The 24,160-nt window shown below is 38.1% G+C and overlaps 1 pseudogene; it reads right to left on the bottom strand.

Annotated features, from left to right (window-relative positions):
- Positions 1-4,211: 4,211 nt before the first annotated feature.
- LOC124077989 (large ribosomal subunit protein uL6-like) lies at positions 4,212-22,857 on the bottom strand (annotated as a pseudogene).
- Between the last annotated feature and the right edge of the window lie 1,303 nt (positions 22,858-24,160).

The raw sequence follows: 24,160 nt of genomic DNA, 5'->3' as shown, positions 1-24,160 counted from the left end.
CGGTACAGAAAATGAGTTTCAAAATCAAAGATCTTGAAGGGATATTTAATATGTGAATATAAAACATATCGCTTCAAGGTTCCCAATATTACCTCTCAAACCAGAATAAATTCTCTGGTTCTGGAGTTATAGAATTGAATAAGAGTTGGAGAATTGACAACAACTCAGACGAGCCCTAAAAGGGGGTTACTGGATAGATCATAGGAATCATACATAAGTTTTGTGGAGCCAAGGGAAATGAAAACATGAATTTCAAATTTTCAGTAAAGAAGATCTCTTAAGTTTGTAGTGAGTATTTTTGGCCCTTTTGTGAATCATGGTCCATCTATCCACATGGGAGACAGAGGATCATGGAGCCATTACAAAATGTTTGTGAAAACACACACTGTTAATATTTTGAATATTACATGCACAGATGTAAGAAAATACACCAATTTAACAATAGTGGTGGTAGAATTATAGGTATTTACATTTGCTTCTTAAATGTTTTCCCAAATGTTAAGCAATGAACTATGTCTGTGTTATTTCTTAATCATATGAAAATAAATGTTATTTCAAAAGTTGAAATGAAAATAGAAAACATGTAGAAGAATTTGGAAAATATATATTCAAAAAAGGCTTTTTTTGGATTAAATTTTGAAAGAAGAGCAAGACAAAGATTTACAAATGAGTCAGCAGACTAGTTGCAGTGGCACACACCTGTAATCCCAGCCAGTCAGGGGGCTGAGGCAGGAGGATCGAAAGTTCAAAGCCAGCCTCAGCAAAAGTGGGGCAAGAACCTGTCTCTACAAAATAGGGCTGGGGATGTGGCTCAGTGGTCAAGTGCCCCTGAGTTCAATCCCTGGTCCCCCCCGCCAAAAAAAAAATACAGGTCAGCAGTCTTCTGCCTTCTCTTTGCAACCTCTTGTGCACATCAAGAGGCAGAAAGATTGAGGAGCTGGGCCACCTGCAGACCACTCCCTCTCCCCCTGTCATTCCCACCCAGTAACTGCTGGGGGCTGATGCTGAGCCACTGCTGGCTGAAACTTTGCTTCCGGTTCTCCTGCCTGTTTTTTTTTTTTTTTCTGCTTTGTAATCATTGGCTAAATTTCCAGGAGTTTCACCAAACAGCATATTTCCTCTCCCCAAAACCCCACCACACACACAGTTCAGATAGAATTGGCTTCCTTTGAAAACTCAAGGTTTTGCCACCATTCAGGTTTGGTTTATGTAGTTCTGATTGGCCACCTCGGATCAGCTTTTCTGATGTTTCAAATAATAAAAGGGCTATGATCAGGCTCCAAGTCATGTGAAAGACAACTGGACAAGACAAAAGGAAGTCTCATTGTTTCTTTGTTTAACCCAGGGCAGGATTAAGAAAACAAGAACAATAAATAAAATTACATCAACCTTGCACTGACTATCCAGGTAAAAATGAAACAAATTTAATCAGTTATATAAATATTCCTGACTACCTAGTTAATTCAATCAATTCATGTGCCCTGCTCTATTAGTCTCAAAAATTTGGCAGTGAAATGTCAGGTATCAAGATGTTATGCCAAAATTTTCTGTTTGTTTGAAAATACTAGTTTAAGCAAGTGTATGTTATGCAAGCTCTCAGTCCCTCCCTGTCCAACTGCGGCTGCTAATAGATCTTATCCTTTCCTATTTGGTCTAGGTTGGTCTTGGGATTCTTCCCAATGTAACACTCCAGATGCCTGTGTATGAGTGAATTAGGTTTTGGGGATGCAACCCTTTTATTCCTGGGATGGGGTCGTCCAAGGCATTTCCCAGTGAGGCATCTGGTCTACAACAACACCCCTGCCTCCACTTTCCCTTTTTCATTTGGAAAATCTACCCCATGACAAATGTGAAAATCATTTTAAAAAGTCATTTTTACATTTTACAAATGTAAAACTGCCCATGACAAATATGAAAATCATTCATTTAATCTGATTTATTCACCTGCAGAGGAAAAAATGAAAGAAGAAACATTAAGTCATCCAAGTCACACGGCCAGTAAGAAACATGGATTATCTAAATCTCAGTTTAAACAGATACCTTTGCCAAACTCTCCTGGGGCTTGAGAATTCTAAAAAATTTTTACCTTAATGTTTTTGGCACTATGGAACTAAGAATGCCTGTTTGCTCTCTTGGCCAAAACCAGGCAACAGTGTGAAACTGAGTTTAAAACAAACCAAGCAGATGCTTGACATTCAATGGTTGGTGTGTTGTATGACACTTATTTTACCTGACGTCCTTTCACAAGTAGATCATGGTGTTAACTCCACCAGAGAGAAATCTAGACTGTTTCCGACTTTGACAATAATCACACAGGCACATGTTCCTTTCCCTCTTTAGAATCTGTTTTGAAATAAACTTGAGGATCCAACTGTGCTGAGTCTGGGCACATGTTTATGTTCTTGTTGACAAAAGGGGCCTGGCCAGGTTTCAACAGCCAGTGCTGAGGGCAGAATGGAAACACAGGTGGGAAAGGCTGGGCTCCCCTTCCGGAATCTTTCTCCACGCTTTCCACACTAGGGTTCTTCCCCCTCTCCTTTCAACACTATCTCCTCAGAGGTCAATGTGTGTTGGAGCAAAGGGATAGTTTTCCTTTCCTAGAGCAGTAATTAATTCACAGGTTTCATTTCTTCTTTAAAAACGAAAATAAAGTTACTTTCTGCACCGCACGGTTTTCATAGACATTATTTTGCAAGAAAGAACAGTCTGTTTTGCAGAAGCTGAGCAGAGACCAGCCTTCTCTTTAGTGAAGCTAAGTGGGTGAGAGGTCAGACCAACGCCCACAGCAGGGCTGGACAGACCACAGCCGGAGTCAACAAGGAGAAGTTAAGTAGGTAAAAGGTCACTGTGGTGAGGCAGCAATAACTTTCCATGCATAAGCTCTTAGGCATCCAGTTTCTGTTCGTGGAAATAAAGCTCTCTAGGGGAAAGGTTGTGGATACCAGCGGCAGCTCTATAATAACCCTTGCCTGATCCAGACTGTGTCCAGAACATGAGATTAAGCTGCTCAGGCTTCCTGGCCATTAGGAATTCTGCTGCTCCAGTGGAAAAACAGATTGTACAGTGCTTTATAGGTCACCCTGTGCTGAATATAACAAACTGATAAATAGCCTGTCCACTGACAAATTCATATTATGTAAAGTAACTTTACAAAGAGAGATTCTTTCAAACAGTGTATTTCCATAAAAGAACTTATAGTTTTCTTATTAGTGTTCTAGACTAGAGCAATGGTTCCTAAGGTGGATCTGATGTGCAGCCTAACTGTAGACTTCTTAAAATATGGCTTTAAATGACTCCAGATTAGGAGAGAATTTCTCCACATTTTAGAACATGCTTTTTAGACTGTAGGTTAAAAGTAATCACAGGGTCATCACATAAGTTTAATGGGTCACAAATAACATGAAAAGGAAATAAAAGTGGGAAAAAGCATGCCTGTGATAAGTGAGGGTTTTTTTGTTTGTTTTTTGTTTGTTTGTTTTTGCTAAACTTTTGTTTCAGATCTATCTGGATCTTGATGTAAGAAAACCACTATTCTATATTTTAAGAACAAAAGCTTGCTACCTTAAGCCCTCATCCCAAAGAATTGTTCTAAGTCAAACTGATTGTTAGTTTTTCAAAAAACTCTACTGATTCCACAGGATATTGTAGCTGTGATGGGGGGAACTTGCCATTTCATTATTTTAAAAGTGTCTTACAAACAATGTTCCTCCCTGATGGTTTCCACTATTGGTTAAATGTGAGTATTTCCCTTCTAAAATATCAGGAATGTAAAAAGAAAGATCATGGTCAATATTCCAAGGTGAATAAATGCAAATGAGAAAGAAGTTGGTTGCTCAAAAGCCTGCACAGACACTTGCCCAGTGTGCACTCCATTTAAAGAAAATAGAGTTAACCAAGGACGAACAGGGCTAGCTCTTACCTGTGGAATTGTAAGGTGGTAAACAGGTTGTCACTTAAAATGACTATAAACTGTCAAATGAAAGAACTGGTGCTCTGAGAGGGTGGGGCAGTCCCACTCCAGTACAGCAAACTGTCCAATAGCTCTTAGAGATCCCAGAGACTATAAGTGGGGGCAATAGTAGTAGAAATGAGAGACTCTAATTTTTGGATGACATTTTTTTTCCAATAGAAGTCTTTTATTGTATCATTCAAATACCACAAATTGATCTTATAGTCTGGGTTCTTGTTTCTATAGCTGGGTAACTCAGATCTTATTCATCAGCCTGCTGAACCGTTCCTTTTTCAGAAACATAGATGCCAGCCAAAAATTTTTTGATATCCTTGTTTTTAACTGTTGTGGCTTGCTAAATCAAAGCAGCTGAATTTGAAACAAGTTCAATATAATTTCTTTCAAGGATTAACACATCTTTCTGGGCTTGAGATAATGAACAAGCAACACCTCTCCTCATCTGAACCTTGCAGATGTATTTTTTTCACTCAAGGAATTTTAGATTTCAACAAGAGACCCATTTCTTGAATAATGACATTGATGGGGACAAGAGTGCACACAGACCTTGTCTTGTAAGGAAGCCCAGCTTATCTGCACATGACTACAGATAGTGTGAACTGCAGACACGTCTTCTCTCTTGTCCTGTTATTTGTCAACCAGAGCCTCTTCTTTTTCTTCCCTAGGAGACTGAGTTCAAGTCTGATGTTATTGAAGTCCTTCCAGAGGGTTCTTCTAGGGTCCTTCACAATAACTAAGCATCCCTTCACAGTGATGTCAACATGTTCTGGAATGTCAACACTCTAATTGCTGAGAGCAGTCTTTGTTTTCACAATAGATATGGCAAAGAGAGAAGGATAGACCCCCCACCCCCCAATCCATTAATGTTCTTTCTTATTTTTCTTTTGATTTTCTTTTAAATAAGTGCTTCTGAGTCATTTCTAACCTTTCCCTGGCTGCTAATGGACACTGTATTTTAGGATGCAGTTAGAGAATCTATGCTCAACATCAATTTGAAAGGAGATAGGAGGCTTCAGCTATTAGACCTATTTATGAGGTCTCTGAATGACTGAGATTTTCACATTTTATCTTCGTATTCCTTAGACACAGCCTCTAAGGAAACTCTTATTTTAATTCTGCCTCTACATTGATGAGGAAGAATTAATATTCTCTATCTTTCAAAAAAGGGTGTCTAATGATTTAATCTAGCCATTTCAGTATTCTGATTTATGAAGGTATTTCTTGAAACCAATGAACAATAGCATTTGCCCTTCTTTCTCAAGAAAGGAAGATTTGCTGTGTTCTGGCAACCAAAGAAATAATTAAGCTAATTTCTCCAGGAACCTTGGAAAAAGTGGCAACAAATAATGGATTTGTCCTTTAAGAAACAAACATCTTTTCAGTTACAAATCCATTTAAGGCATTTCCAGATCAGCCATAGGTTATTTTTCTCATTAAGGTTGTGTTTAAATGGTTGTATCCGGACGTAGGAGACATGAGACAAACAACACCTGCGATAAGAATTGGTGAAGTATTGATTTTTCATCAGTCAAAAAGTTTGCTAAGCAGATGAAAAACATTGCAACTTCATGGTGACATTTTCCTGAGGTCTTGCTAGTGGAGAGATATTACTTTTCCTTTAACACCAAAATTTTAATTACCAGAAAGGTCAAGGGCATGTTGGTAAATTAGAGGTCATATCAAAACAGTAAATCAGGTTTGAATGAATGTTCATATTATCTTCGCCTCCCCTTCAACCTTCCCCTCCCAACATGACTACATTTCCTGTGTTGTTAGCTTTGTTAACAACAATGGGCAGATTGGAGGATTTCAGTAGGTTTTATATTTCTATTATGAAATGCATTTTCTCAGTGAAAAAAAGGATGGACTGGGAACATAGATATCTGGGTCTTGTAACTTCTCTCGATACTCACTGAGAGCCTGTGGGAGGGTGAGGGGAATCATTTTTGTCTGTCTAGGTCTCAGTTTCCATGTTGATAAAATTGTACTGTTATAGATAACCTCTAAGGTGCAAATCTCCTTACTTGCCCACTATAGACTTCAGAGTTGTCACTGAATGAGTCTGAAAAATTGTTGCCTTTCCAACACTGATGAAGAATCTGGATTAGAATTCATTTATTATAAACTTCTCTAATTGGGGACATGCTTACAGCCTCCTCAACCAAATGCCATCTCATTCTTGCCAGGCTACTTCAGGTGATCCAGTGTTCTCCCTCTAATAAAGGGTTTTATTTCCTTTTGGTGCAGGAAAAACTAAGTTCTTTATGCTAAGACACTGTCTTTACTCTATCTTCCTCTAGAAGGAGTTAAAATAAAACTAACCCCTTCTAATTTCTTCACTTGACATTTAGTAGTTATGCTATCTCAATCAAGACCCCAATTTCCCTTTGGGGAACACCCCATTGTATTTTGTCTTGGAGGAAGAATTTCCCTTTGGGGAACACCCCATTATATTTTGTCTTGGAGGAAGAGGTGCACAAAAGATGTTTCTCTCTCTCTCTCTCTCTCTCTCTCTCTCTCTCTCTCTCTCTCTCTCTCTCTCTCTCTCCTTTTAAAACCAAAGCCAGATATTTGATTTAGATTCAACTCATTAAGTATTCTATGATGAGGTTTCAAATCTTGAGTGAGTGCTGCTACTGCAAGAGCCATGGGGTCATCATTATGGACAGTGGCAGGGGTGTGGGGACCAGTTGGTGTCTTCAGGCACTCTTGTCCCAGAGCCTCTTCTATCTTTACTGAACCTGATCCTCCTACCAGTTCTAGGTTTTATGAACATATTTATCCTTTGATTAAGACATCCCTGGTTAGGTACAACAAGAGATTTTTTAAAATGAGACTAAAAGCTGGCAATTGAGATGCCTAAATGAAATTCCATGAAATTTCCCCACATTTTTGGAAGCCAATGACATTAATGCCTGAGTATTCTTTTCCTCAGATTTTGCACCCCATTTGTTAACATCATTCTCAGAGCTTTCATTATCTTATATATGTTTACAGTAATACTTAGCTACAATGTCTCTTTTATTATACTTGAAACCTTTCTCTCAACAGTATAGACTAGGGTTGAACTGGTTTTTGATGCAGCAACAATATACTTTTGGTGGAGTTTATTCTCAGTGAATGAAAACTCCAATACCTGATCTTACCCATCCTCCACAGGACATATACACTGAACTAATAGATTTTTTTTAAGTCCCATAATGTTACGTCTCATCAATCTTGACTGTCAAGAACTTAGTGAATTGAAATTCTATATTATTGTTCATTTCTTTTAAACTAGTTTGAGTCTGTTGAAAACTGACAATTCTGTTTTTGCCATTTGACCTTATCCTTATAAGGATAAGGTCATGGTCCAAATTCTTTGGAAGATCTCTAGGAACTGTTCCTGGAAGAAAATGGAATAAAAACCAATTTTAAAAGATGCAGCTGGGAAAAGAATACCATGCTCAAACACATGTGGAAAATATGACATATTAAATCACTCTTTGAGATTTAAAATTTAAAATACATACAGACACATATAGAATTAAAAACTTGAAAAAGAATTAAGTTAGAAACTGCCTTCCAGATTTGCATTCATGAACTATAATTCAGCATTTCTCTAAATGTGCCCCATTGGCTATTCCTTGCTCAAATAAAGTAGGCCAGCAAAAATGAAATTATTTACTGCACGAATTTTATAACCATGTTTCTATTTAGGTATAATGTGAAATCTATAGATAGAATATTCAGTGTTTCTATAATCTACTGAACCATAAAAGCATCTTTTTCACAGAGCATTCCTCAACACTGGTATGGTAAACTTGGCAAAACTATATCAGAGTGTATTTAAGGGCCATGGTTATTACACTAGCTATATGTCTGTCTAGCTTTCTAATCTTAAATCTTGTGAATTGATCTCAGGAACACCTCATACACAAGTACTATGAGCAAACATCAAGATTACTTCTTGAAAGAAATCAGTGTCAAAAAATCAACTTTACTGAGTTCAAATTAACTTTATTGTTATTTACAAACAATAAAGTGTGCTCCTTCTAGGGGATACATTCTGATAAATCTATCATAAGTTGAAAACATTGTAAATTAAAATACATTTAATCATTTAATCTACCAAACATCATAGCTTATCCACACAGTACAATGTACAGTATCGGTTGTTCCCCTGGTGATTCTGTGGCTGCCTGGGAGCTGTGGCTGGCCACAACTGCCCAGCATTGAGTGTATGTTGAACTATATATTTCCAGCCAGAGAAATTATCAAAATTCAAACTATGACGTATGGCCTCTACTGAATGCATATCATATTTGTACCATTGTAAAATCAAAACATAATTATGCTGACCCATCATAAGTTATACCATTTGCTGTTTGTAAACACACATTCACACAAATATATATATATATATATATATATATATATATATATATATATATATATATATTATATACTCACATACATACTTATGTGTATGTATATAGGTATATGTGTGTGCAGTATTTTGGACATATATTGAATATTTTGTCCTGTCTGTAGTTTACTATTTCAATTCTTAAACAGTGTCTTTGATGAGTGGAAGCTTTGGATTTTTGAAGTCCATTTGTTCTTTAATGTTCTTGCTGTTCTCAGCTTCTCTATCATCTACCTTATGGTCACAGAGCGGGGAAGTACATTTTCTCCTTTTACTTTTGTGTTGGCTCATCTCTGTCATTGTGTTAAGCTTTGATCTCATTTCCTTACCCTCCTTTCCTTTCCATGGACTCTTCGTGAGTTGACTAGAAAAGTTTCTAGATGGCGGGAGTCTGAATTAGCCTGTACAACAGGTCAGTGGTTAGGCCCATTGTAAATGGGGCGCAGAGAACATTTACAACCATGTAAAACTTACACCAGAAGAGCTCTCTGGGAGTCCTTTCCTAACTTCCCTGATAATACAACTTCTCTAGATACTCTCTGTCAGGTCCTCTCAGGAATTTTCTTTAAGGTGCAATTATTTTTGATCATCTTGTTCATTTGTTTTCTTATTTCCCATCTGACCTCCACATCAGACTGTAAACTTTTCTGCTTTGTTCACCTACAATGAATGAATGACCAGGAGAGACCAGGTTGCCCTGTGGCTTGCCCTACTGACAGCAGTTTGGGGTTGCAATCCCACCACTTCCCACTTCCTCTGTCACTTTAACCCCCTAGTGTGCATTTGTAAATAACTATATGGAGGTAAAATTTTTGCATGGAATTGCTAAGCCCATTCCTTTAGGGAGGCAATCTCTTCCCACTTGAATGAATACTGGGATCCTCAGAAACTTCTCTGTTCACCCTTTCCTTGGTAAGGGAGGATTCAGGATAGGGGTAATGGGGGAATTATTGAGAAGATTGCTTTTTTTTCCCTCTAATTTCCTCTCTACCTTTTAGATGGGTAATTAGCAACAGAATATTGGTTTTCTTAGATTGTTGCCTAGTAGCATAAGCTAGGTTAAAACAGTCCTGCTGGCATTCTGGAAAAGGGTTTCTTTTACTTGTGTTTATCATTCAGCTGCTGAAATTCACACTGGGTGGAAATTGGCATGACAGCCTTCAGCTCAGTTGCAAGTTAGAAGAAAACAGATTCTGCTTTGCTTAAATTGTTTTCGATTGACTGGGTAAGAATAAATTAAAGGTTCTCGTAGGTAATAGCTCCTGAATTCAATTAAAAATATCATCAGACAGCTGCTTTCTTTTTTTCCCTGAAAGTACAGAAATGATTTTGAGCTACTTAATTGATTTTCTTATGAAGTTTTTTGACTGACAGATTGAGCCTAATTCTTCCTCAACATTTTTTCACTCACATCAATATAGGACTAGAGAGCAGGAATCGGAAGAAAGGAGCAGTTACCCTGCTATGGTAAGAACCTCAGAGTTACAATCTTAAAGGCCAATCAGTTCATCTCAATGTTTAACCATTCACCTACACATTGATTTATTGATCAAACATTTATCCCTTAATTGGGGCCAGGTTCACTTCAAAAGCATTTAATACTTATTGCACTTGGGATTTTTTTTGTTTACAAATGACCCTACTTTGCTAGTCAGAGGTACTGATTAATAAGTACCCATAATAGTGGACTTTCAATAAGCACTTAGTGGAAGACAGGAAGGGAGGATGGAGAGAAGGAATGAAGGAAGTTAACAAGGGCAGTACCTTAAGGACATGGGTCTATGATGCTTTTTTTTTTTTTGCTTTTGAGAGTCATGGAACATCAGACTACAGGAGGCTGGAAAAAACAAAGAAACAAACAAACAAACATACTCAGAGGTCAAGGTTTCCTAAACTTTGCTCTCCATCAGTACAAGTCAAAGGAGATTCCACAAGAAGTGTCCCCTCTTAGCCATGGAGGCAAGATACATTTTCTAAACCAAAAGGTGAAATCACGGGGCATCACACTAGGCCATAGAAGACCAGCCTGATTTGTTTGTTTGTTTGTTTTGTTTTCATTGAGGAGGCAGAACCTGAACGTATTCTTTGCTATCTGGTAGGGGGGTCTAGCTTCAGAGGAGGGAGTATGAAATTCTGTTCTACCTCCACTCATAGCTGGCTATAAGTTCCCCTCTGCCTCAGTTCCGTTACCTTGAAAGTGAGGTAAGGATGATGGGGATACTTCCCACATTGCCTTTGTGAGACGTGAATGTGCATCCATGTGAATGCGCTTGATGGAACCTGGTTCCTTGACAGTAATTTGTGCTGAAGCTATGAAGAAGGATTCAGACAATTTTACATGCTTCATCCCCAAAACACCTTATCTATTTGACAAGAAGAGACACTGCGAAAGAAACTAAGCCCCAAGCTGTACACTTTTATATAATTCTGTTCTTCTCAATATCAAAACCAGTCAAAACTGGTTGACATAAGTGCATGAAGGATGGAAGTGAGTTTGGGGACTTCTGGAGTAACTTCTGTAATTTTATCTGGTGAATGATCACGTGGGTGGCTCCACAGTAAAGAACTGGTCTCCGTACACTTAGGTTTTGCATATTTTCCTTATATTATGTTTCAATAAAATAGAAATTTAAATATAATACAGAAAATGATGAAGAAAAAAACTTTCCAAGAAAAGCCTTCTGAGATAACAATGTTTCAGTGAGTTTTTTTTTTTCATGGTGTTCCTGAGCCAAAAGAAATTCCTAACAGTTCTGTTTATTAAACATTTAGATCCAACTTAGTAGTAAAATAGTTTATATGGTATCAGAGTGATGTCTCTGTTTTCCTAGAAAATTTTAAATATCCTGCAGCAACCTTGCAAATTTCTTGCAGTAATCTGGTTTGCCTTGGCAGACAGTTTGGAAACCAGGTAGTTGACCAGAGCTTTTAAACAATATGTGTTGACCAGCAGGCAAAGACCATTTGCCAAAATTTTAATATAATTTGACCATTGGTGACATCATAGAGATCCTTGGACAAAAGTTCTGAGCCATATGTTACTCTCAAGGCAAAAGTCAGGTGGTTATCACATTTAACTTGAATGGGTGAAACTTACCACCAGGATTTTAATATTGCTAATGTCATACACAATATTAAGCAACCCAAAGTTCTGTGTTCTAAGGGACTAGATTCTTACTCAATCTTGGTTATTGGTAGCCTTAAAGTCCTGATAACAAATTGTATTAGTTCATAAAATTTGCTGCTAATAAATCATTTGCAGTCTGGATTAACAATAAGCAAAAAAATTTGTTGTTTAATATACATGTAGATTTTTTGTTTGTTTTGTTTTGTTTTGTTTTGTTAGAAGACAAAAACCAAAATCCTTTCAGGATTCCACTGACACATGAGACATAGAAGAAGTAAATTTTTGAAAGTTACATTTGTGGTGAAAAGTTTGCTCTAGTCCTTTACTTAGGTGTGGCTATACCTTAGTCTAATTAATGAAGTCACTTTAGGGGGGAAAAGTGGAGGCTCCTTCTCCAGAAGACCACCAGATTTCTGTGTGGCAATGTTTGTCAGGGGTAATGTGTTTGATCCTCTTCCCAGATTCTGAATTCTGGATTCCTATGTACACAAGCCAACTTTTCAAATAATGCTTGATCTTGAGGGTCTAAGGATGGTTGAAACAACAATCAGCTTTCTTTTTTTTTAACTTTTAAATTTTTTCCCACATCTTCATACATGTATTTTGTATAATGATGAGGGTTTCCTTTTACCATCCATGCTATTCCCCTTCTCCCTCCCTTTCCGGCCCACCCCTATTCCCTATCTAGAAGTAATCTTCCTCCTTTGCTCTCCCTCCCAACTCCATTTTGAGTCACACCCCCCTTATATCAGAGAAGACATTCGGCCTCTGTTTTTTGGGATTGGCTAACTTCACTTAGCATAATCTTCTGTAATGGCATCCATTTCCCCGCAAATGCCATGATCTTATTTTTTATTGCTGAGTAACATTCCATTGTGTATAAATGCCACATTTTTTTATCCATTCATCCACTTAAGGACATCTAGTTTGGCTCCACAGTTTAGCTATTGTGAATTGTGCTGCTATAAACATTGATGTGGCTATGTCCATGTAATATGCTGTTTTTAGGTCCTTTGGGTATAGTCCGAAAAGAGGAATAGCTGGGTCAAATGGTGGTTCCATTACCAGTTTTCCAAGGAATCTCCATACTGCTTTCCAAATTGGCTGCACCAATTTGCAGTCCCACCAGTAGTATATGAGTGTACCTTTTCCCCCACATCTTCGCCAGAACTTGTTGTTGTTTGTCTTCATAATGGCTGCCACTCTTACTGGAATGAGATGGTATCTTAGAGTAGTTTTAATTTGCATTTCTCTGATTGCTAGAGATGATGAGCATTTTTTTCATGTATTTGTTGATTGATTGTATATCCTCTTCTGAGAAGTGTCCTTGGACCATTTATTGATTAGATTATTTGGGGTTTTTGGTGCTTATCTTGTTTAGCTCTTTATACATCCTAGAGATTAGAGTTTTATCTGATGGGTGAGGGGTAAAAATTTATTCCCAGGATGTAGGCTCTCTATTCACCTCACATATTATTTCTTTTGCTGAGAAAAAACTTTTTAGCTTGAATCCATCCCATGTGTTGATTCTTAGTTTTAATTCTTGTGCTATAGGTGTCTTATTAAGGAAGTTGGGGCCTAGCCCCATGTGATGAAAATTAGGGCCTACTTTTTCTTCTATTAGATGCAGAGTCTCTGATTTAATCCTTAGATCCTTGATCCATTTTGAGTTAACTTTTGTGCATGGTGAGAGATAGAGATTCAATTTCATTTCGTTGCATATGGATTTCCAGTTTTCCCAGCACCATTTGTTGAAGATGCTATCCTTTCTCCAGTGCATGGTTTTGGCATCTTTGTCTAATATAAAATAGTTGTAATTTTGTGGATTAGTCTCTGTGTCCTCTATTCTGTACCATTGGTCTACTAGCCTGTTTGGGTGCCAGTATCATGCTGGTTTTGTTACTATTGCTCTGTAGTATAGTTTAAGGTCTTGTATAGTGATACCACCTGTTTTACTCTTCCTGCTTAGAATTGCTTTAGCTATTCTGGGTCTCTTATTTTTCCAGATGAATTTCATGATTGTTTTTTCTATTTCTATGAGGAATTCCATTGGGATTTTGATCAGAATTGCATTGAACCTGTATAGTGCTTTTGGTAGTATAGTCATTTTAATAATATTAATTCTGCCTATCCATGAGCAAGGTAGAACTTTACATCTTCTAAGGTCTTCTTCTATTTCTCTCTTTAGGGTTCTATAGTTTTCATTGTAAAGATCTTTCACCTCTTTTGTTAGGTTGATTCCCAAGTACTTTATTTATTTATATATATATTTTTTGAGGATATTGTGAATGGAGTAGTTTTTCTCATTTCCTTTTCAGAGGATTTGTCATTGATAAACAAAAATGCTGCAGTCCGGCTGGCTGGGCCGGCTGGCTGGGCAAAATAACTGGGGGGTGACGAATAACTTGTGTACGTTGATACAGCAGGAGTAGGAGCCGTTTTTTCCAGGACAGGAGCAGTATTTATACATTCCACACAGCTTATCTAATTAGCATAAACTAGATACATCAGTCAAACAATAAGGAATCTCCACACTTAATGGCTCGCTTTTGTTACTTCTCAAACCACTCCCTCTGGCATTTTGCCAGGCACCATCCAGACTTGTTTACGAACTTTAACATTCCCCTGGCAAAATGCCAGGTGTTATTTTGACTTGTTTACAGACTCTAACACAGAAATGCTTTTGATTTATGGCTGTTGATTTTATATCTTGCCACTTTGCTGAATTTGTCTACTAGTTCTAGAAGTTTCTAGGTAGAGTTTTTTGGGTCTTCTAGGTATAGAATCATATCATCAGCAAATAGTGCTAGTTTAAGTTCTTCTTTTCATATAGTTATTCCTTTAATTTTTTTAATCTATCTAATTGCTTGGGCCAGTGTTTCAAGAACTATGTTGAATAGAAGTAGTGAGAGAGGGCATCCCTGTCTTGTTCCAGATTTTAAAGGGAATGCCTTCAGTTTTTCTCAGTTTAGAATGATGCTGTCCTGAGGCTTAGCGTAGACAGCTTTTACAATGTTGAGGTAAGTTCTTGTTACTCCTAGTTTTTCTAGTGTTTTGAACATAAAGTGGTGCTGTATTTTGTCAAATGCTTTTTCTGCATCTATCAAAATGATCATATGGTTCTTATCTTTAAGTCTATTGATGTGATGAATTACATTTATTGATTTCCATATGTTGAACCAACCTTGCATCCCGAGGATGAATCCCACTTGATCATGCTGCACGATCTTTTTGATATGTTTTTGTATCCAATTTGCCAGAATTTTATTGAGGATTTTTGCGTCTATATTCTGTAGAGATATTGGTCTGAAGTTTTATTTCTTTGAGGTGGCTTTGTCTGGTTTTGGAATCAGGGTGATATTGGCCTCGTAGAATGAATTTGGAAGTACTCCCTCTTTTTCTATTTCCTGAAATAGATTGTAGAACATTGGAATTAGTTCTTCTTTAAAGGTCTTGTAAAACTTGGCTGTATGTCCATCTGGTCTTGGGCTTTTCTTGGTTGGTAATCTTTTGATGGCTTCTTCTATTTCCTCACTTGATATTGGTCTGTTTAAGTTGTGTATATCTTCCTGACTCAATCTGGGCAGATCATATGACTTAAGAAATTTATCGATGCCTTCACTATCTTCTATTTTATTAGCGTATAAGATTTCAAAGTAATTTCTAATTATCTTCTGTATTTCTGTAGTGTCTGTTGTGATATTGCCTTTTTCATCCCATATGCTAGTAATTTGGGTTCTCTATTCTTCTCTTCATTAGCATGGCTAAGGGTCAGTCAATCTTATTTATTTTTTCAAAGAGCCAGCTTTTAGTTTTGCCAATTTTTTAAAATTGTTTTTTTTTTGTTTCGATTTCATTGATTTCAGCTCCAATTTTAATTATTTATTGCCTTCTACTGCATTTGCTGCTGAAAATCAGCTTTCTTAAAATACAAGTTTGGGCTTTTCTTCTTTTTCATTCACAAGACTGGATTATGAAAAGGATAGCTTATGTTTTCTTTCTCATTTTGGTAAAATAATAGCCCAATTTTAGGCAACTACTAACTTCAGAGAAAGACCAGGATCTGAATAATATATATAAGCAGATGTTAGAAAAGTCTTAACTTGAAATTTGCTTAAGGAATTTAATGATTTGGCATTCACAATTTTAGGCAGAAGATCAGTGAGTTCACATAAAATTTAAATGCTTGCTATATACTAACTAGACCTGCTAGGCATCTGTAAACACTATGCAACAATAGAAGAACACATATTTTTCTCATGTTCACATGGAACATTCCTAAGGATAGACCATATGCTACACCATAAAACAAGTCTTATTAAATTCAAAACAATTGCTATCATACAAAGTATGTTCTCCAACTATGATGTAAATAGAAAGCAGCATCAAAAAGAAATGTATACAATCCACAAATAAGTGGAAGTAAAACAACATACTCTCAAAAAAACCAATGAATTAAAGAGAAACTTTAAAATTAGAATTTTCAGACAAATGAAAATTAAAGTACAGCCTACCAAAACTTATGGGATGCAGTGAAAGCCTATATTAATAAATAAGATATATCAGAAATCAACAACCTTACTTTCCACTCCAAGACACTGAGGAGTTAAAATTTAAAAACCTGAAGCAAAAAAAATAAAAAAGGAAACAATAAATACTATAGCAGAAATGAATAAAATAGAGGTTAAAATAGATAAACATCAGTGAAATAAAAATTTGGTCTGGAAAAAAATGAACAAAATTGGCAAAACAAACTATTCTGAAATCTACAAAATGTTGTTGGAAATAATGAAGACTAAAATAAGAGATATACAACGCTTGATATTGGCAAAATGGCAATACTTCCTGAACTGATTTACAGATCCATTGCCCTCCCTTTCAATTTCCCACCTCGTTTCTTTGCAGAAATCTACAAGCTGAACCTAAAATTCATACCAGAATTCAAGGATACCAGAATGAAATTATCTTGAAAAAGAACAAACTTGGAGGACTCTAGTCTTCTCAACTTCACAACTTAGTGTCAAGTTAGAGTAATCAAGACAGTATGGTACTGTTGTAAAGATGATATATAGAAGTAAGAGTCCAAAAATAAAACCTCACATTTATAGTTGATTGACTTTTGATAAATGTTTTTAAAAAAATAAATAAATGGAGGAAAGCATAGTCTTTTAAATAATACTGGACACCAGTTATTTGCCTGCAGAAGAATGAAATATGGTAGTAGAAAACTAATGCTGCTTGTAAATTAATATTTAGACTCAAAAAACAGTTTTATTCAGCAAGAAGGAAATTAAATCTGGAAAAAAAACTATGGACTTCAGAATTAATGAAAATAAATAAATCCTAAGCCTGTTGAGCCAAATAGGAATGTCACTGAGCTCTGCCCAGCCATCACAGAATTTATGTCCAAGTATCTATCAAGCAGTGTGCTCATACCTGATAGTGAACATACCTGGGGTCTTAGGCTGTGTTGAGAATCTTTTTCTGGCTTGAAAAGATTGAGTTTTTATAAATGGAACAGAGACACATTTTAAATATATTTCAGGAGTGTGTGCGTGTGTGTGTGTGTGTGTGTGTGTGTAGGAGAGGGAAGTCCAATTTGCTGACAAGGCTTCACTGTTCCACTCACAGAATCTGTGGTCAACAGAAGCCTGAATTATTGAAATGCAACCTCTGGTGCTCCCAGCACTGTTGATTTCCTTTGTGCACTTCGTCCTTCCTCTAATCCCCCAACTCACACTTCATTCTGCTCACCCCTTCCCCTTTTCTCTACCCCTCTTTATGGTGATTCCTTCATTGGTTGCAAAACATTAAGTGAAGAGCAAAAATGCTACTCAGTGTACCAATATTATAGCCTTCATTTAGTGGACAGTTAATGTCTAATCTACAGTCACTGATAACTGTAAAGATTGTTGCTTCTTCTTTTTTTTTTTCCTCTCCTCTATCATAATAGGTTCAGCATATAGCTTGAAATTGGGATGAAATAGCCAACTGTTAGCCAGACTTTGGAGAAGCGCGCCACCTGTGAATTACAGAATATTCTTAGCACAAAGGCTCAGAAGATTTGTGCATCATTGCTTTTTTGATGTGTTGTGATACTGCTAAGTGTCTCTTCGTATCATCTACTAAGTTCTCAAGTGATCGCCCCTTTGAGAAAACACACTCTCTAGGGTCCAAGGAAGGCATCATTGGATGGAGATTGTTATCTAGGGAAGCCTCATTCTGCCCCAATGGCCTGATTCATTGCTTCAAGCCTCATGCTCATTACACCGTGTACTTTTCCCTTTTATCTTGTGAGGCACGACAGCTTTCATAGCATTGACGTCAATGATCTGATGGCTTCCATGCAGTTGGCAGAGATGGGCTCACCGTTCTAACATTCATCTGCTTGAACAATCACAAACAGAAAGCCAAGCAGACCCTTTTCCGCTCTTGTGCTTTATTTATTCTTAGCACTTTGCTGAGACTTGGCAACAGCCGATGGAAGCAGGAGATAATTTGTTTGGATTAAGTCAATAGCCATCCTCTGAGATTTTCAGCTATCTTGTTTGTTATGCTGCAATGATCCCTGTTCTACCATGTCATTTGACTCATAAGTGGTTTGGATAAATCCATCTCAGACACAGAGATGCCAACAGAATCACTGGCATTTATTTATTTGTAAAATTTCACATTTAAATCAATCATTATGAATAGAACGACATCCATATCTATTTACCAAACTCAGTTTCTTATTAAAAAACAAGGATACAACTTGGCGCAGTGGCGTATGCCAGTAATCTCAGCAGCTTGGGAGACTGAGGTGGAGGATCACGAGTTCAAAGCCAGATTCAGCAAAAGTGAGGTGTGTTAAACAACTCAATGAGACCCAAAATAGGGTGGGGGATGTGGCTCAGTGATCAAGTTTCCCTAAGTTCAATCCCTGTTACCCACCCACCCCCCACAAAGAAAACAAGGCTACAAACTCAAGGAATCTGTTTTCCTAACTATTCAGAGATGTGTACATATGTAACTGCTGAGAAACACATTCTCGCTGATATTACAATTTCAGTTATTTTGAGAAGGTGCTTTTTTTCTTGATATATTAAGCTAAGTAACTTTTTAATTAATTGAATGTTTTTTTTTTCTGGTACAGGAGATTGAATTCAGGGTTTTGCACATGCTAGGAAAGTGCTCTATCAGTAAGGTACATCCCCGGTCCTTTTTAAAATTTTATTTTGAGACAAGATCTCCCTTAGTTGCCCAGGTTGGACATGAACTTTGTGATCCTCCTGCCTTAGCCTCCCAAAGAGCTGGAATTAACAAGTGTTCACCACTGCACAAGGTACTTAAAAAAAATAATAGTAATAATTAGGGAAATGGGCTACATTGTGCAGAATAAAGCTGGCTCCACTTTTATAAGGTCCTATATAAATCTCTAGCCATAATTTGCATTTTGACTTTCATGTCCCCTCTCTTTTAAAAATATAGGTTGTCTATGTCAGATATTCAGGCTCTTTCAAGAGTACTTATGCCTTTGTAATATTCTGCTTCTTCCATCATCAAATCATAAACCTTACCGTATTGCACAGCACATCTTAGATTTCAACCTCTGGTATTTACTTTGGTGTTTATAATAATTCTGTGTGGCAGTGGAGTCAAATATTGTATGCCTCTGGTATGAAATGTTTTTCTTCTTATAATTAGTGTAATTGTAATGAAATTAATTATGCTTCAAGAATTTTACAATGCCTGGTGACATACCAGAAGAAATGGTAAGGTGCTGTAAAAACAGGTAGTGGAATTCCTGGCTTAAGAAATAGAGCCCTTCAGGGTGTGCAGTAAAATAAACCAGGAAGCAAAATGATGAATAGAGGGTGGCATCTAGCAATTTCCAGAAAAGCCTGGAGCTTCACATAAACTAATGCTGTGTTTGGCTTCTTGGCTTCTTCCATGTTTTCACACATGTTCTTTAGTCCATACATTGATTTTTAATTACTTTTCCTTTTCCTCCCCCCTGTCTCTGCAAAAATTTTCTTTATATTTTCATTTTTTAAAAATTTGCCTGCATAAAAAGTTTTAAAGTGCGGTTTGGAGGAACTCAAGTTCTATAAAAGTCAGAGTAAATAACCACCAGCTGCTCTGATAGTCAAATTTTAAAAATCTCGTTTGTTTAATAGTACAAAGAATTATTTCTTGCTCTTATCACAAGCCTAATGCAGGTGAGGCAGTTTTCTTCCAATGGTATTGCAAAGAGATCCAGGCTGCTTCTGTAATGCAAAATGTTATTTCAAAATTATTTGCTTCCAGATTCACCAATGAGAGAAAGAGAGAGGTGGTGGGGGATATGAGGTGAATTCACAATTCATACTGGCTCAACTCACACTACCTCGGACCCAGAGTAGCATATTATTTACATTCACATTTCCATTGGTTAGAGCTAGTTATAAGCTCCCAACCTAACTACAATGCTGAAAATCATAGAGGAGCATAGAGAGTATTTGGTGAGTGCCAACTATCTGTGCTATGAATATACAGAATGATAAGAATTCATAGAAAATTGGAGCTGAAAAAGTTTTTATATACTCTCTTGTCGAGTCTTTTTCTTCATTTTACAGATTGGAGAAGAATCAGAAGCTAGAGAGTTTGAGGGATTCTGCCCAAGTAGCAAGATATGGCAGAGGGAAGAGTGTCTAGTCACAATAACTAGTATTTATTCAACTCTTGTTATGTGTTGGGCACTATGTTTTTCTGTATGAACTATCACATTCACCCCATGAGACAGACTCTGTTGATCTTTATTTTAAAGATGAAAAAAAAAATGACAACTAAAATGTCTCATGTCACACAGGTCATCAAGAACAAAAAAGGAGATTCACACCCTGGCTGCCTATCTTCCAAATGCCAGCATAGAATTTTTTTGTTTGATGTGTATTCTTTTTCTCTGGTCTCCAAATTGCCTTCTCATCATACCACCAGACTACATAGGTTTGGGATGAAATGTAAAAGTCTTCATCAAAGGATGATGGTACAGGAACATTAAGACAGAAACTTCTCCAATGTTCTCGGTTATCTTGAAGACAGATTGAAGTTACCTATGAGAGCAGAGAGAGAGCAATGGTATCAACATAAGCTAATCACTACTAGATTGGCTTGGTAAAGCTTGCTGCTTGCTGTAAACAGGTCTTTCCTGCAAGATCTAGGAGTATTTTCTGTCACATGGGGAGTAGCCATTTCAGATTACAAGCTAACAAACATTAATTTATACCGATTGATATAAAAACGTATGCCATAAGGGCATAAGTTGAAGAGAACAAATGTGGCAACTTATGTTTAAGAAGCCAAAACCAAATGTTATGGATTAGTTCTGAGTTGTCCTCCATTAAGCTAATGTGATAGACAACACAAGAATATTTAGAGGTGAAATGGTTAGATTATGAGAGTTGCAACCTAATCATGGATTAGTACATTGATGGATTAATAATTTGAATGGAACAACTGGGTGGTAACTATAGGCAGGCGGGGCATGGCTGGAGGAAGTAGGTCACTGGGGAGGGGGTGTGTTCTAGAAGGGTGCATCTTCTCTGCATCCCCTTCTTCCTTTTCTCTCTGCTTTCTGGCTACTAGGACCGAAAGATTTCCTCCACCATGCCCTTGGACCGTGACACTCAGTCTCACCAACCATGAACTGAGATCTCTGAAACCATGATCCCAAAGTAAAATTTTCCTCCTCTAAGTTGTTCTTGTCAGGTATTTTAGTCACAGCAACAAAACTATGTCTAACCCCTAAGTCAAATAAAATAGTCATTTCTCCTGGTTCTCACTCCTTTACATGACAGCAATACAGGGAGTTTAGTTCACAACTGTTTACAATAAGTAGTAAGGATCAAGTTTAATGTTCAAGTTATCTAGTTTGTCATCAAGGTTAACTTCTTCATTGATATAAAAAAAATACAAAATCTAATGAATTAAGAACAAATTAGCCAGGCACGGTGGCACAAGCCTATAATCCCAGCAGCTGAGTCAGGAGGATGGCAAGTTCAAAGCCAGCCTCACAAAAGTGAGGAGCTAAGCAACTCAGTGAGACCCTGTCTCTAAATAAAATACAAAATAGGGCTGGGGATGTGGCTCAGTGGTTGAGTGCCCCTGAGTTCAATCCTAGATATTCCCCCACACAAAAAAAAGATTGAGACACAAATATGTGACATGTTTAGCACAGTAGCTGAAATATAGTAAGTGTCACAAAGTGGAAGCTCTTCCTCCATCCTCCTTGTTCTGTCCCATTTTAGCTGGTGAATCACTGTAGAATCAATCTTTTTTCCTATTTTCTTTTTTTAAAGGTTTATTTATTTCTGTTATCAAAGAAGAGAATTGTGACAGTGTAATTTAACAATCCTAATTGGCTTCATTTTTAATTTTAAAATCAGGTAACACTTCATTCCATAAAACAGAATCAGTTTTCCCATGAGCCAAGCACTCATCAAAAATAATTTGATGAGTTAACATCAGATTATTTATTTTGCTTACACAAAATAAGGACAAGGGAAGTTCACTATTTTGCCAGTTGTGAACAGCTGTTCTCCCTCCAATCCAGATTTCTCTTGGAGGACCAGATGTGTCAGCTTGGTTAGATTGACTCCATGTTGTTGTTGTTGTTGTTGTTGTTTTCCCCCTGGAATATTGTCTCTGTTGAAAAACTGGCTTCACAAAGAAGGTGGCAGCAGGAAAATTTCAGAATCCAAAGCTTAAAAATAAGTCTTGGCCAGTGTGGGGTTATTTTCTGTCTCTGGGAGGGATCATCCGGTGTCTGAGGCCTGGAGACAGAGGCAAAGTCTCCAGCCGCCCATCCAGGAGATGTCACTCTAAGTAGTGTCTGGTGTCCTGACCTTTGCTCACCCAGGATGACGGTGGGTAAGGAGCAGCAGGTCACAGGGGCCCCCTGACCCTCTGGGAGACAGAGCTCTCCCTGGGCAGACCCCGGGGCTGAGGGTCAACGGCCAGGGGAGAATCATATCAAGGACTCCCCGCCTGTGGTCCCTGAGGTCCTAGGGCAGGGATGTAGGAGGCAGCTAGGGTCAAAAGACGTCCCCATCCCCAGCCAGGCTGGGCGCCTGGCTAAGTGAGGAGAACGACAGTGGCCTGGCCCCTGCGCCTGGTCTCACTTCCTCCCAACACCGCCTGGAAGGGGAGGAAGTGACACGCAGGGGAAGGCCAGGAAGTGAGGCCACTGACACATTTAAGTTCAGAGTGTGACAGCTCTGTCTGCCCCCCAACAGGCCCCATACTCAGCTCTCCTTCATGGGCCACGTCCTTCCTGAGAGTCACGCCCTGCCCTTTATAGGCACAAGGACCCAGAAGTTCCAGGGTCACGTCCATGTTTAGGCTCTCGGATCTGGAAGTGCCTCAAGTGTCCATGTTTAGGCCCCCGGATCCGGGAGCTCTTGGGTGCACATCCATGTTTAGGCCATAGCATCCAGAAGTGCCTCAGGTGCACATCCATATTTAGGCTCTAGGGTCCGGAAATTCCTCAGGTGTCCATGTTTAGGCCCCCGGATCCAGAAGTTCCTCAGGTGTCCATATTCCTCAGGCGTCCCAGATCGGGAGGTTCCTCAGGTGCACATGCATGTTTAAGCCCCTGGGTCCGGAAGTTCCTCAGCATCCATGTTTAGGCTCTAGGATCCAGAAGTGCCTCAGGCATCCATGTTTAGGCCCCAGAATCTGGAATGTCTCAGGCATCCATGTTTAGGCCCCTGGATCCGGAAGTCCCTGAGGCGCACATCCATATTTAGGCCCACAGACCCGTAAATTCCTCAGGTGCACATCCATCTTTGGGCCCTTGGATCCAGAAATTCCTCAGTCCTCCATGTTTAGGCCCCTGGATCTGGAAGTTCCTCAAGCGCATGTCCATGTTTAAGCCCCTATATCCAGAAGTTCCTCAGCATCCATGTTTAGGCTCTAGGTTCCGGAGCGCCTCAGGTGTCCATGTTTAGGCCCACGATCCGGAGGTTTCTCAGGTGCACGTCCATGTTTAAGCCCCCAGGTCCGGAAGTTTCTTTTTTCCCATTTTCAACTGTGATATTATTACAAATTCTTTATCCCAGTGGAGAATTAAAATTTCACCGGGGGGGGGGGAGCACATGGTAATGATATAAAATTACCCATATTATATTTTAACTGAAATGACTCCTTGCTTGATTGCATTCACCAGATTGCTTCCACAAGGTGCAGACCTAGCTTGCAATTGGAAGGAGACTGATAGGAAGGCAGGGGATCACATCGTTCCTAAAACAAGTGGACACAGGCCAGGTGAAGCATGAGATAATTAACCAAATCTGAGTCCAAATAAGTGTTTTGGAGGAAGAATAAGTTTCTGTTCTCTACTCTTGATGAGGTCTCCTGGGAAGGAAGCATGCTGTCCAGGAAAAATCAACATATTTGCCCACCCTAAGAACTAGTAGAAGTTCCAATTCTTTTTACTAATTTGTTAAGTCCCTTACTTTCTTCAAAGCTGTCTGTTTTCTTTTCTATTCTTATTTTTTTTTTAATTTTTGTGTAGTTATTTTGAGAATATAGTAAGAAGACCTACTAAGGTTTAACAATAATTCTATGTTCCTGCAAAACCCTACCATAACATGACAAATGAGATGTGAATATTCAGCCGTGTAAAACATGGAGTTAC

The sequence above is a fragment of the Marmota monax genome, unplaced genomic scaffold, assembly GCF_021218885.2.
Source record: "Marmota monax isolate L192 unplaced genomic scaffold, Marmota_monax_Labrador192_F-V1.1 WCK01_AAM20220418_F8-fsc00144, whole genome shotgun sequence".
NCBI lineage: Eukaryota > Metazoa > Chordata > Mammalia > Rodentia > Sciuridae > Marmota > Marmota monax.
This window is presented reverse-complemented; position numbering and strand designations above follow the sequence as displayed.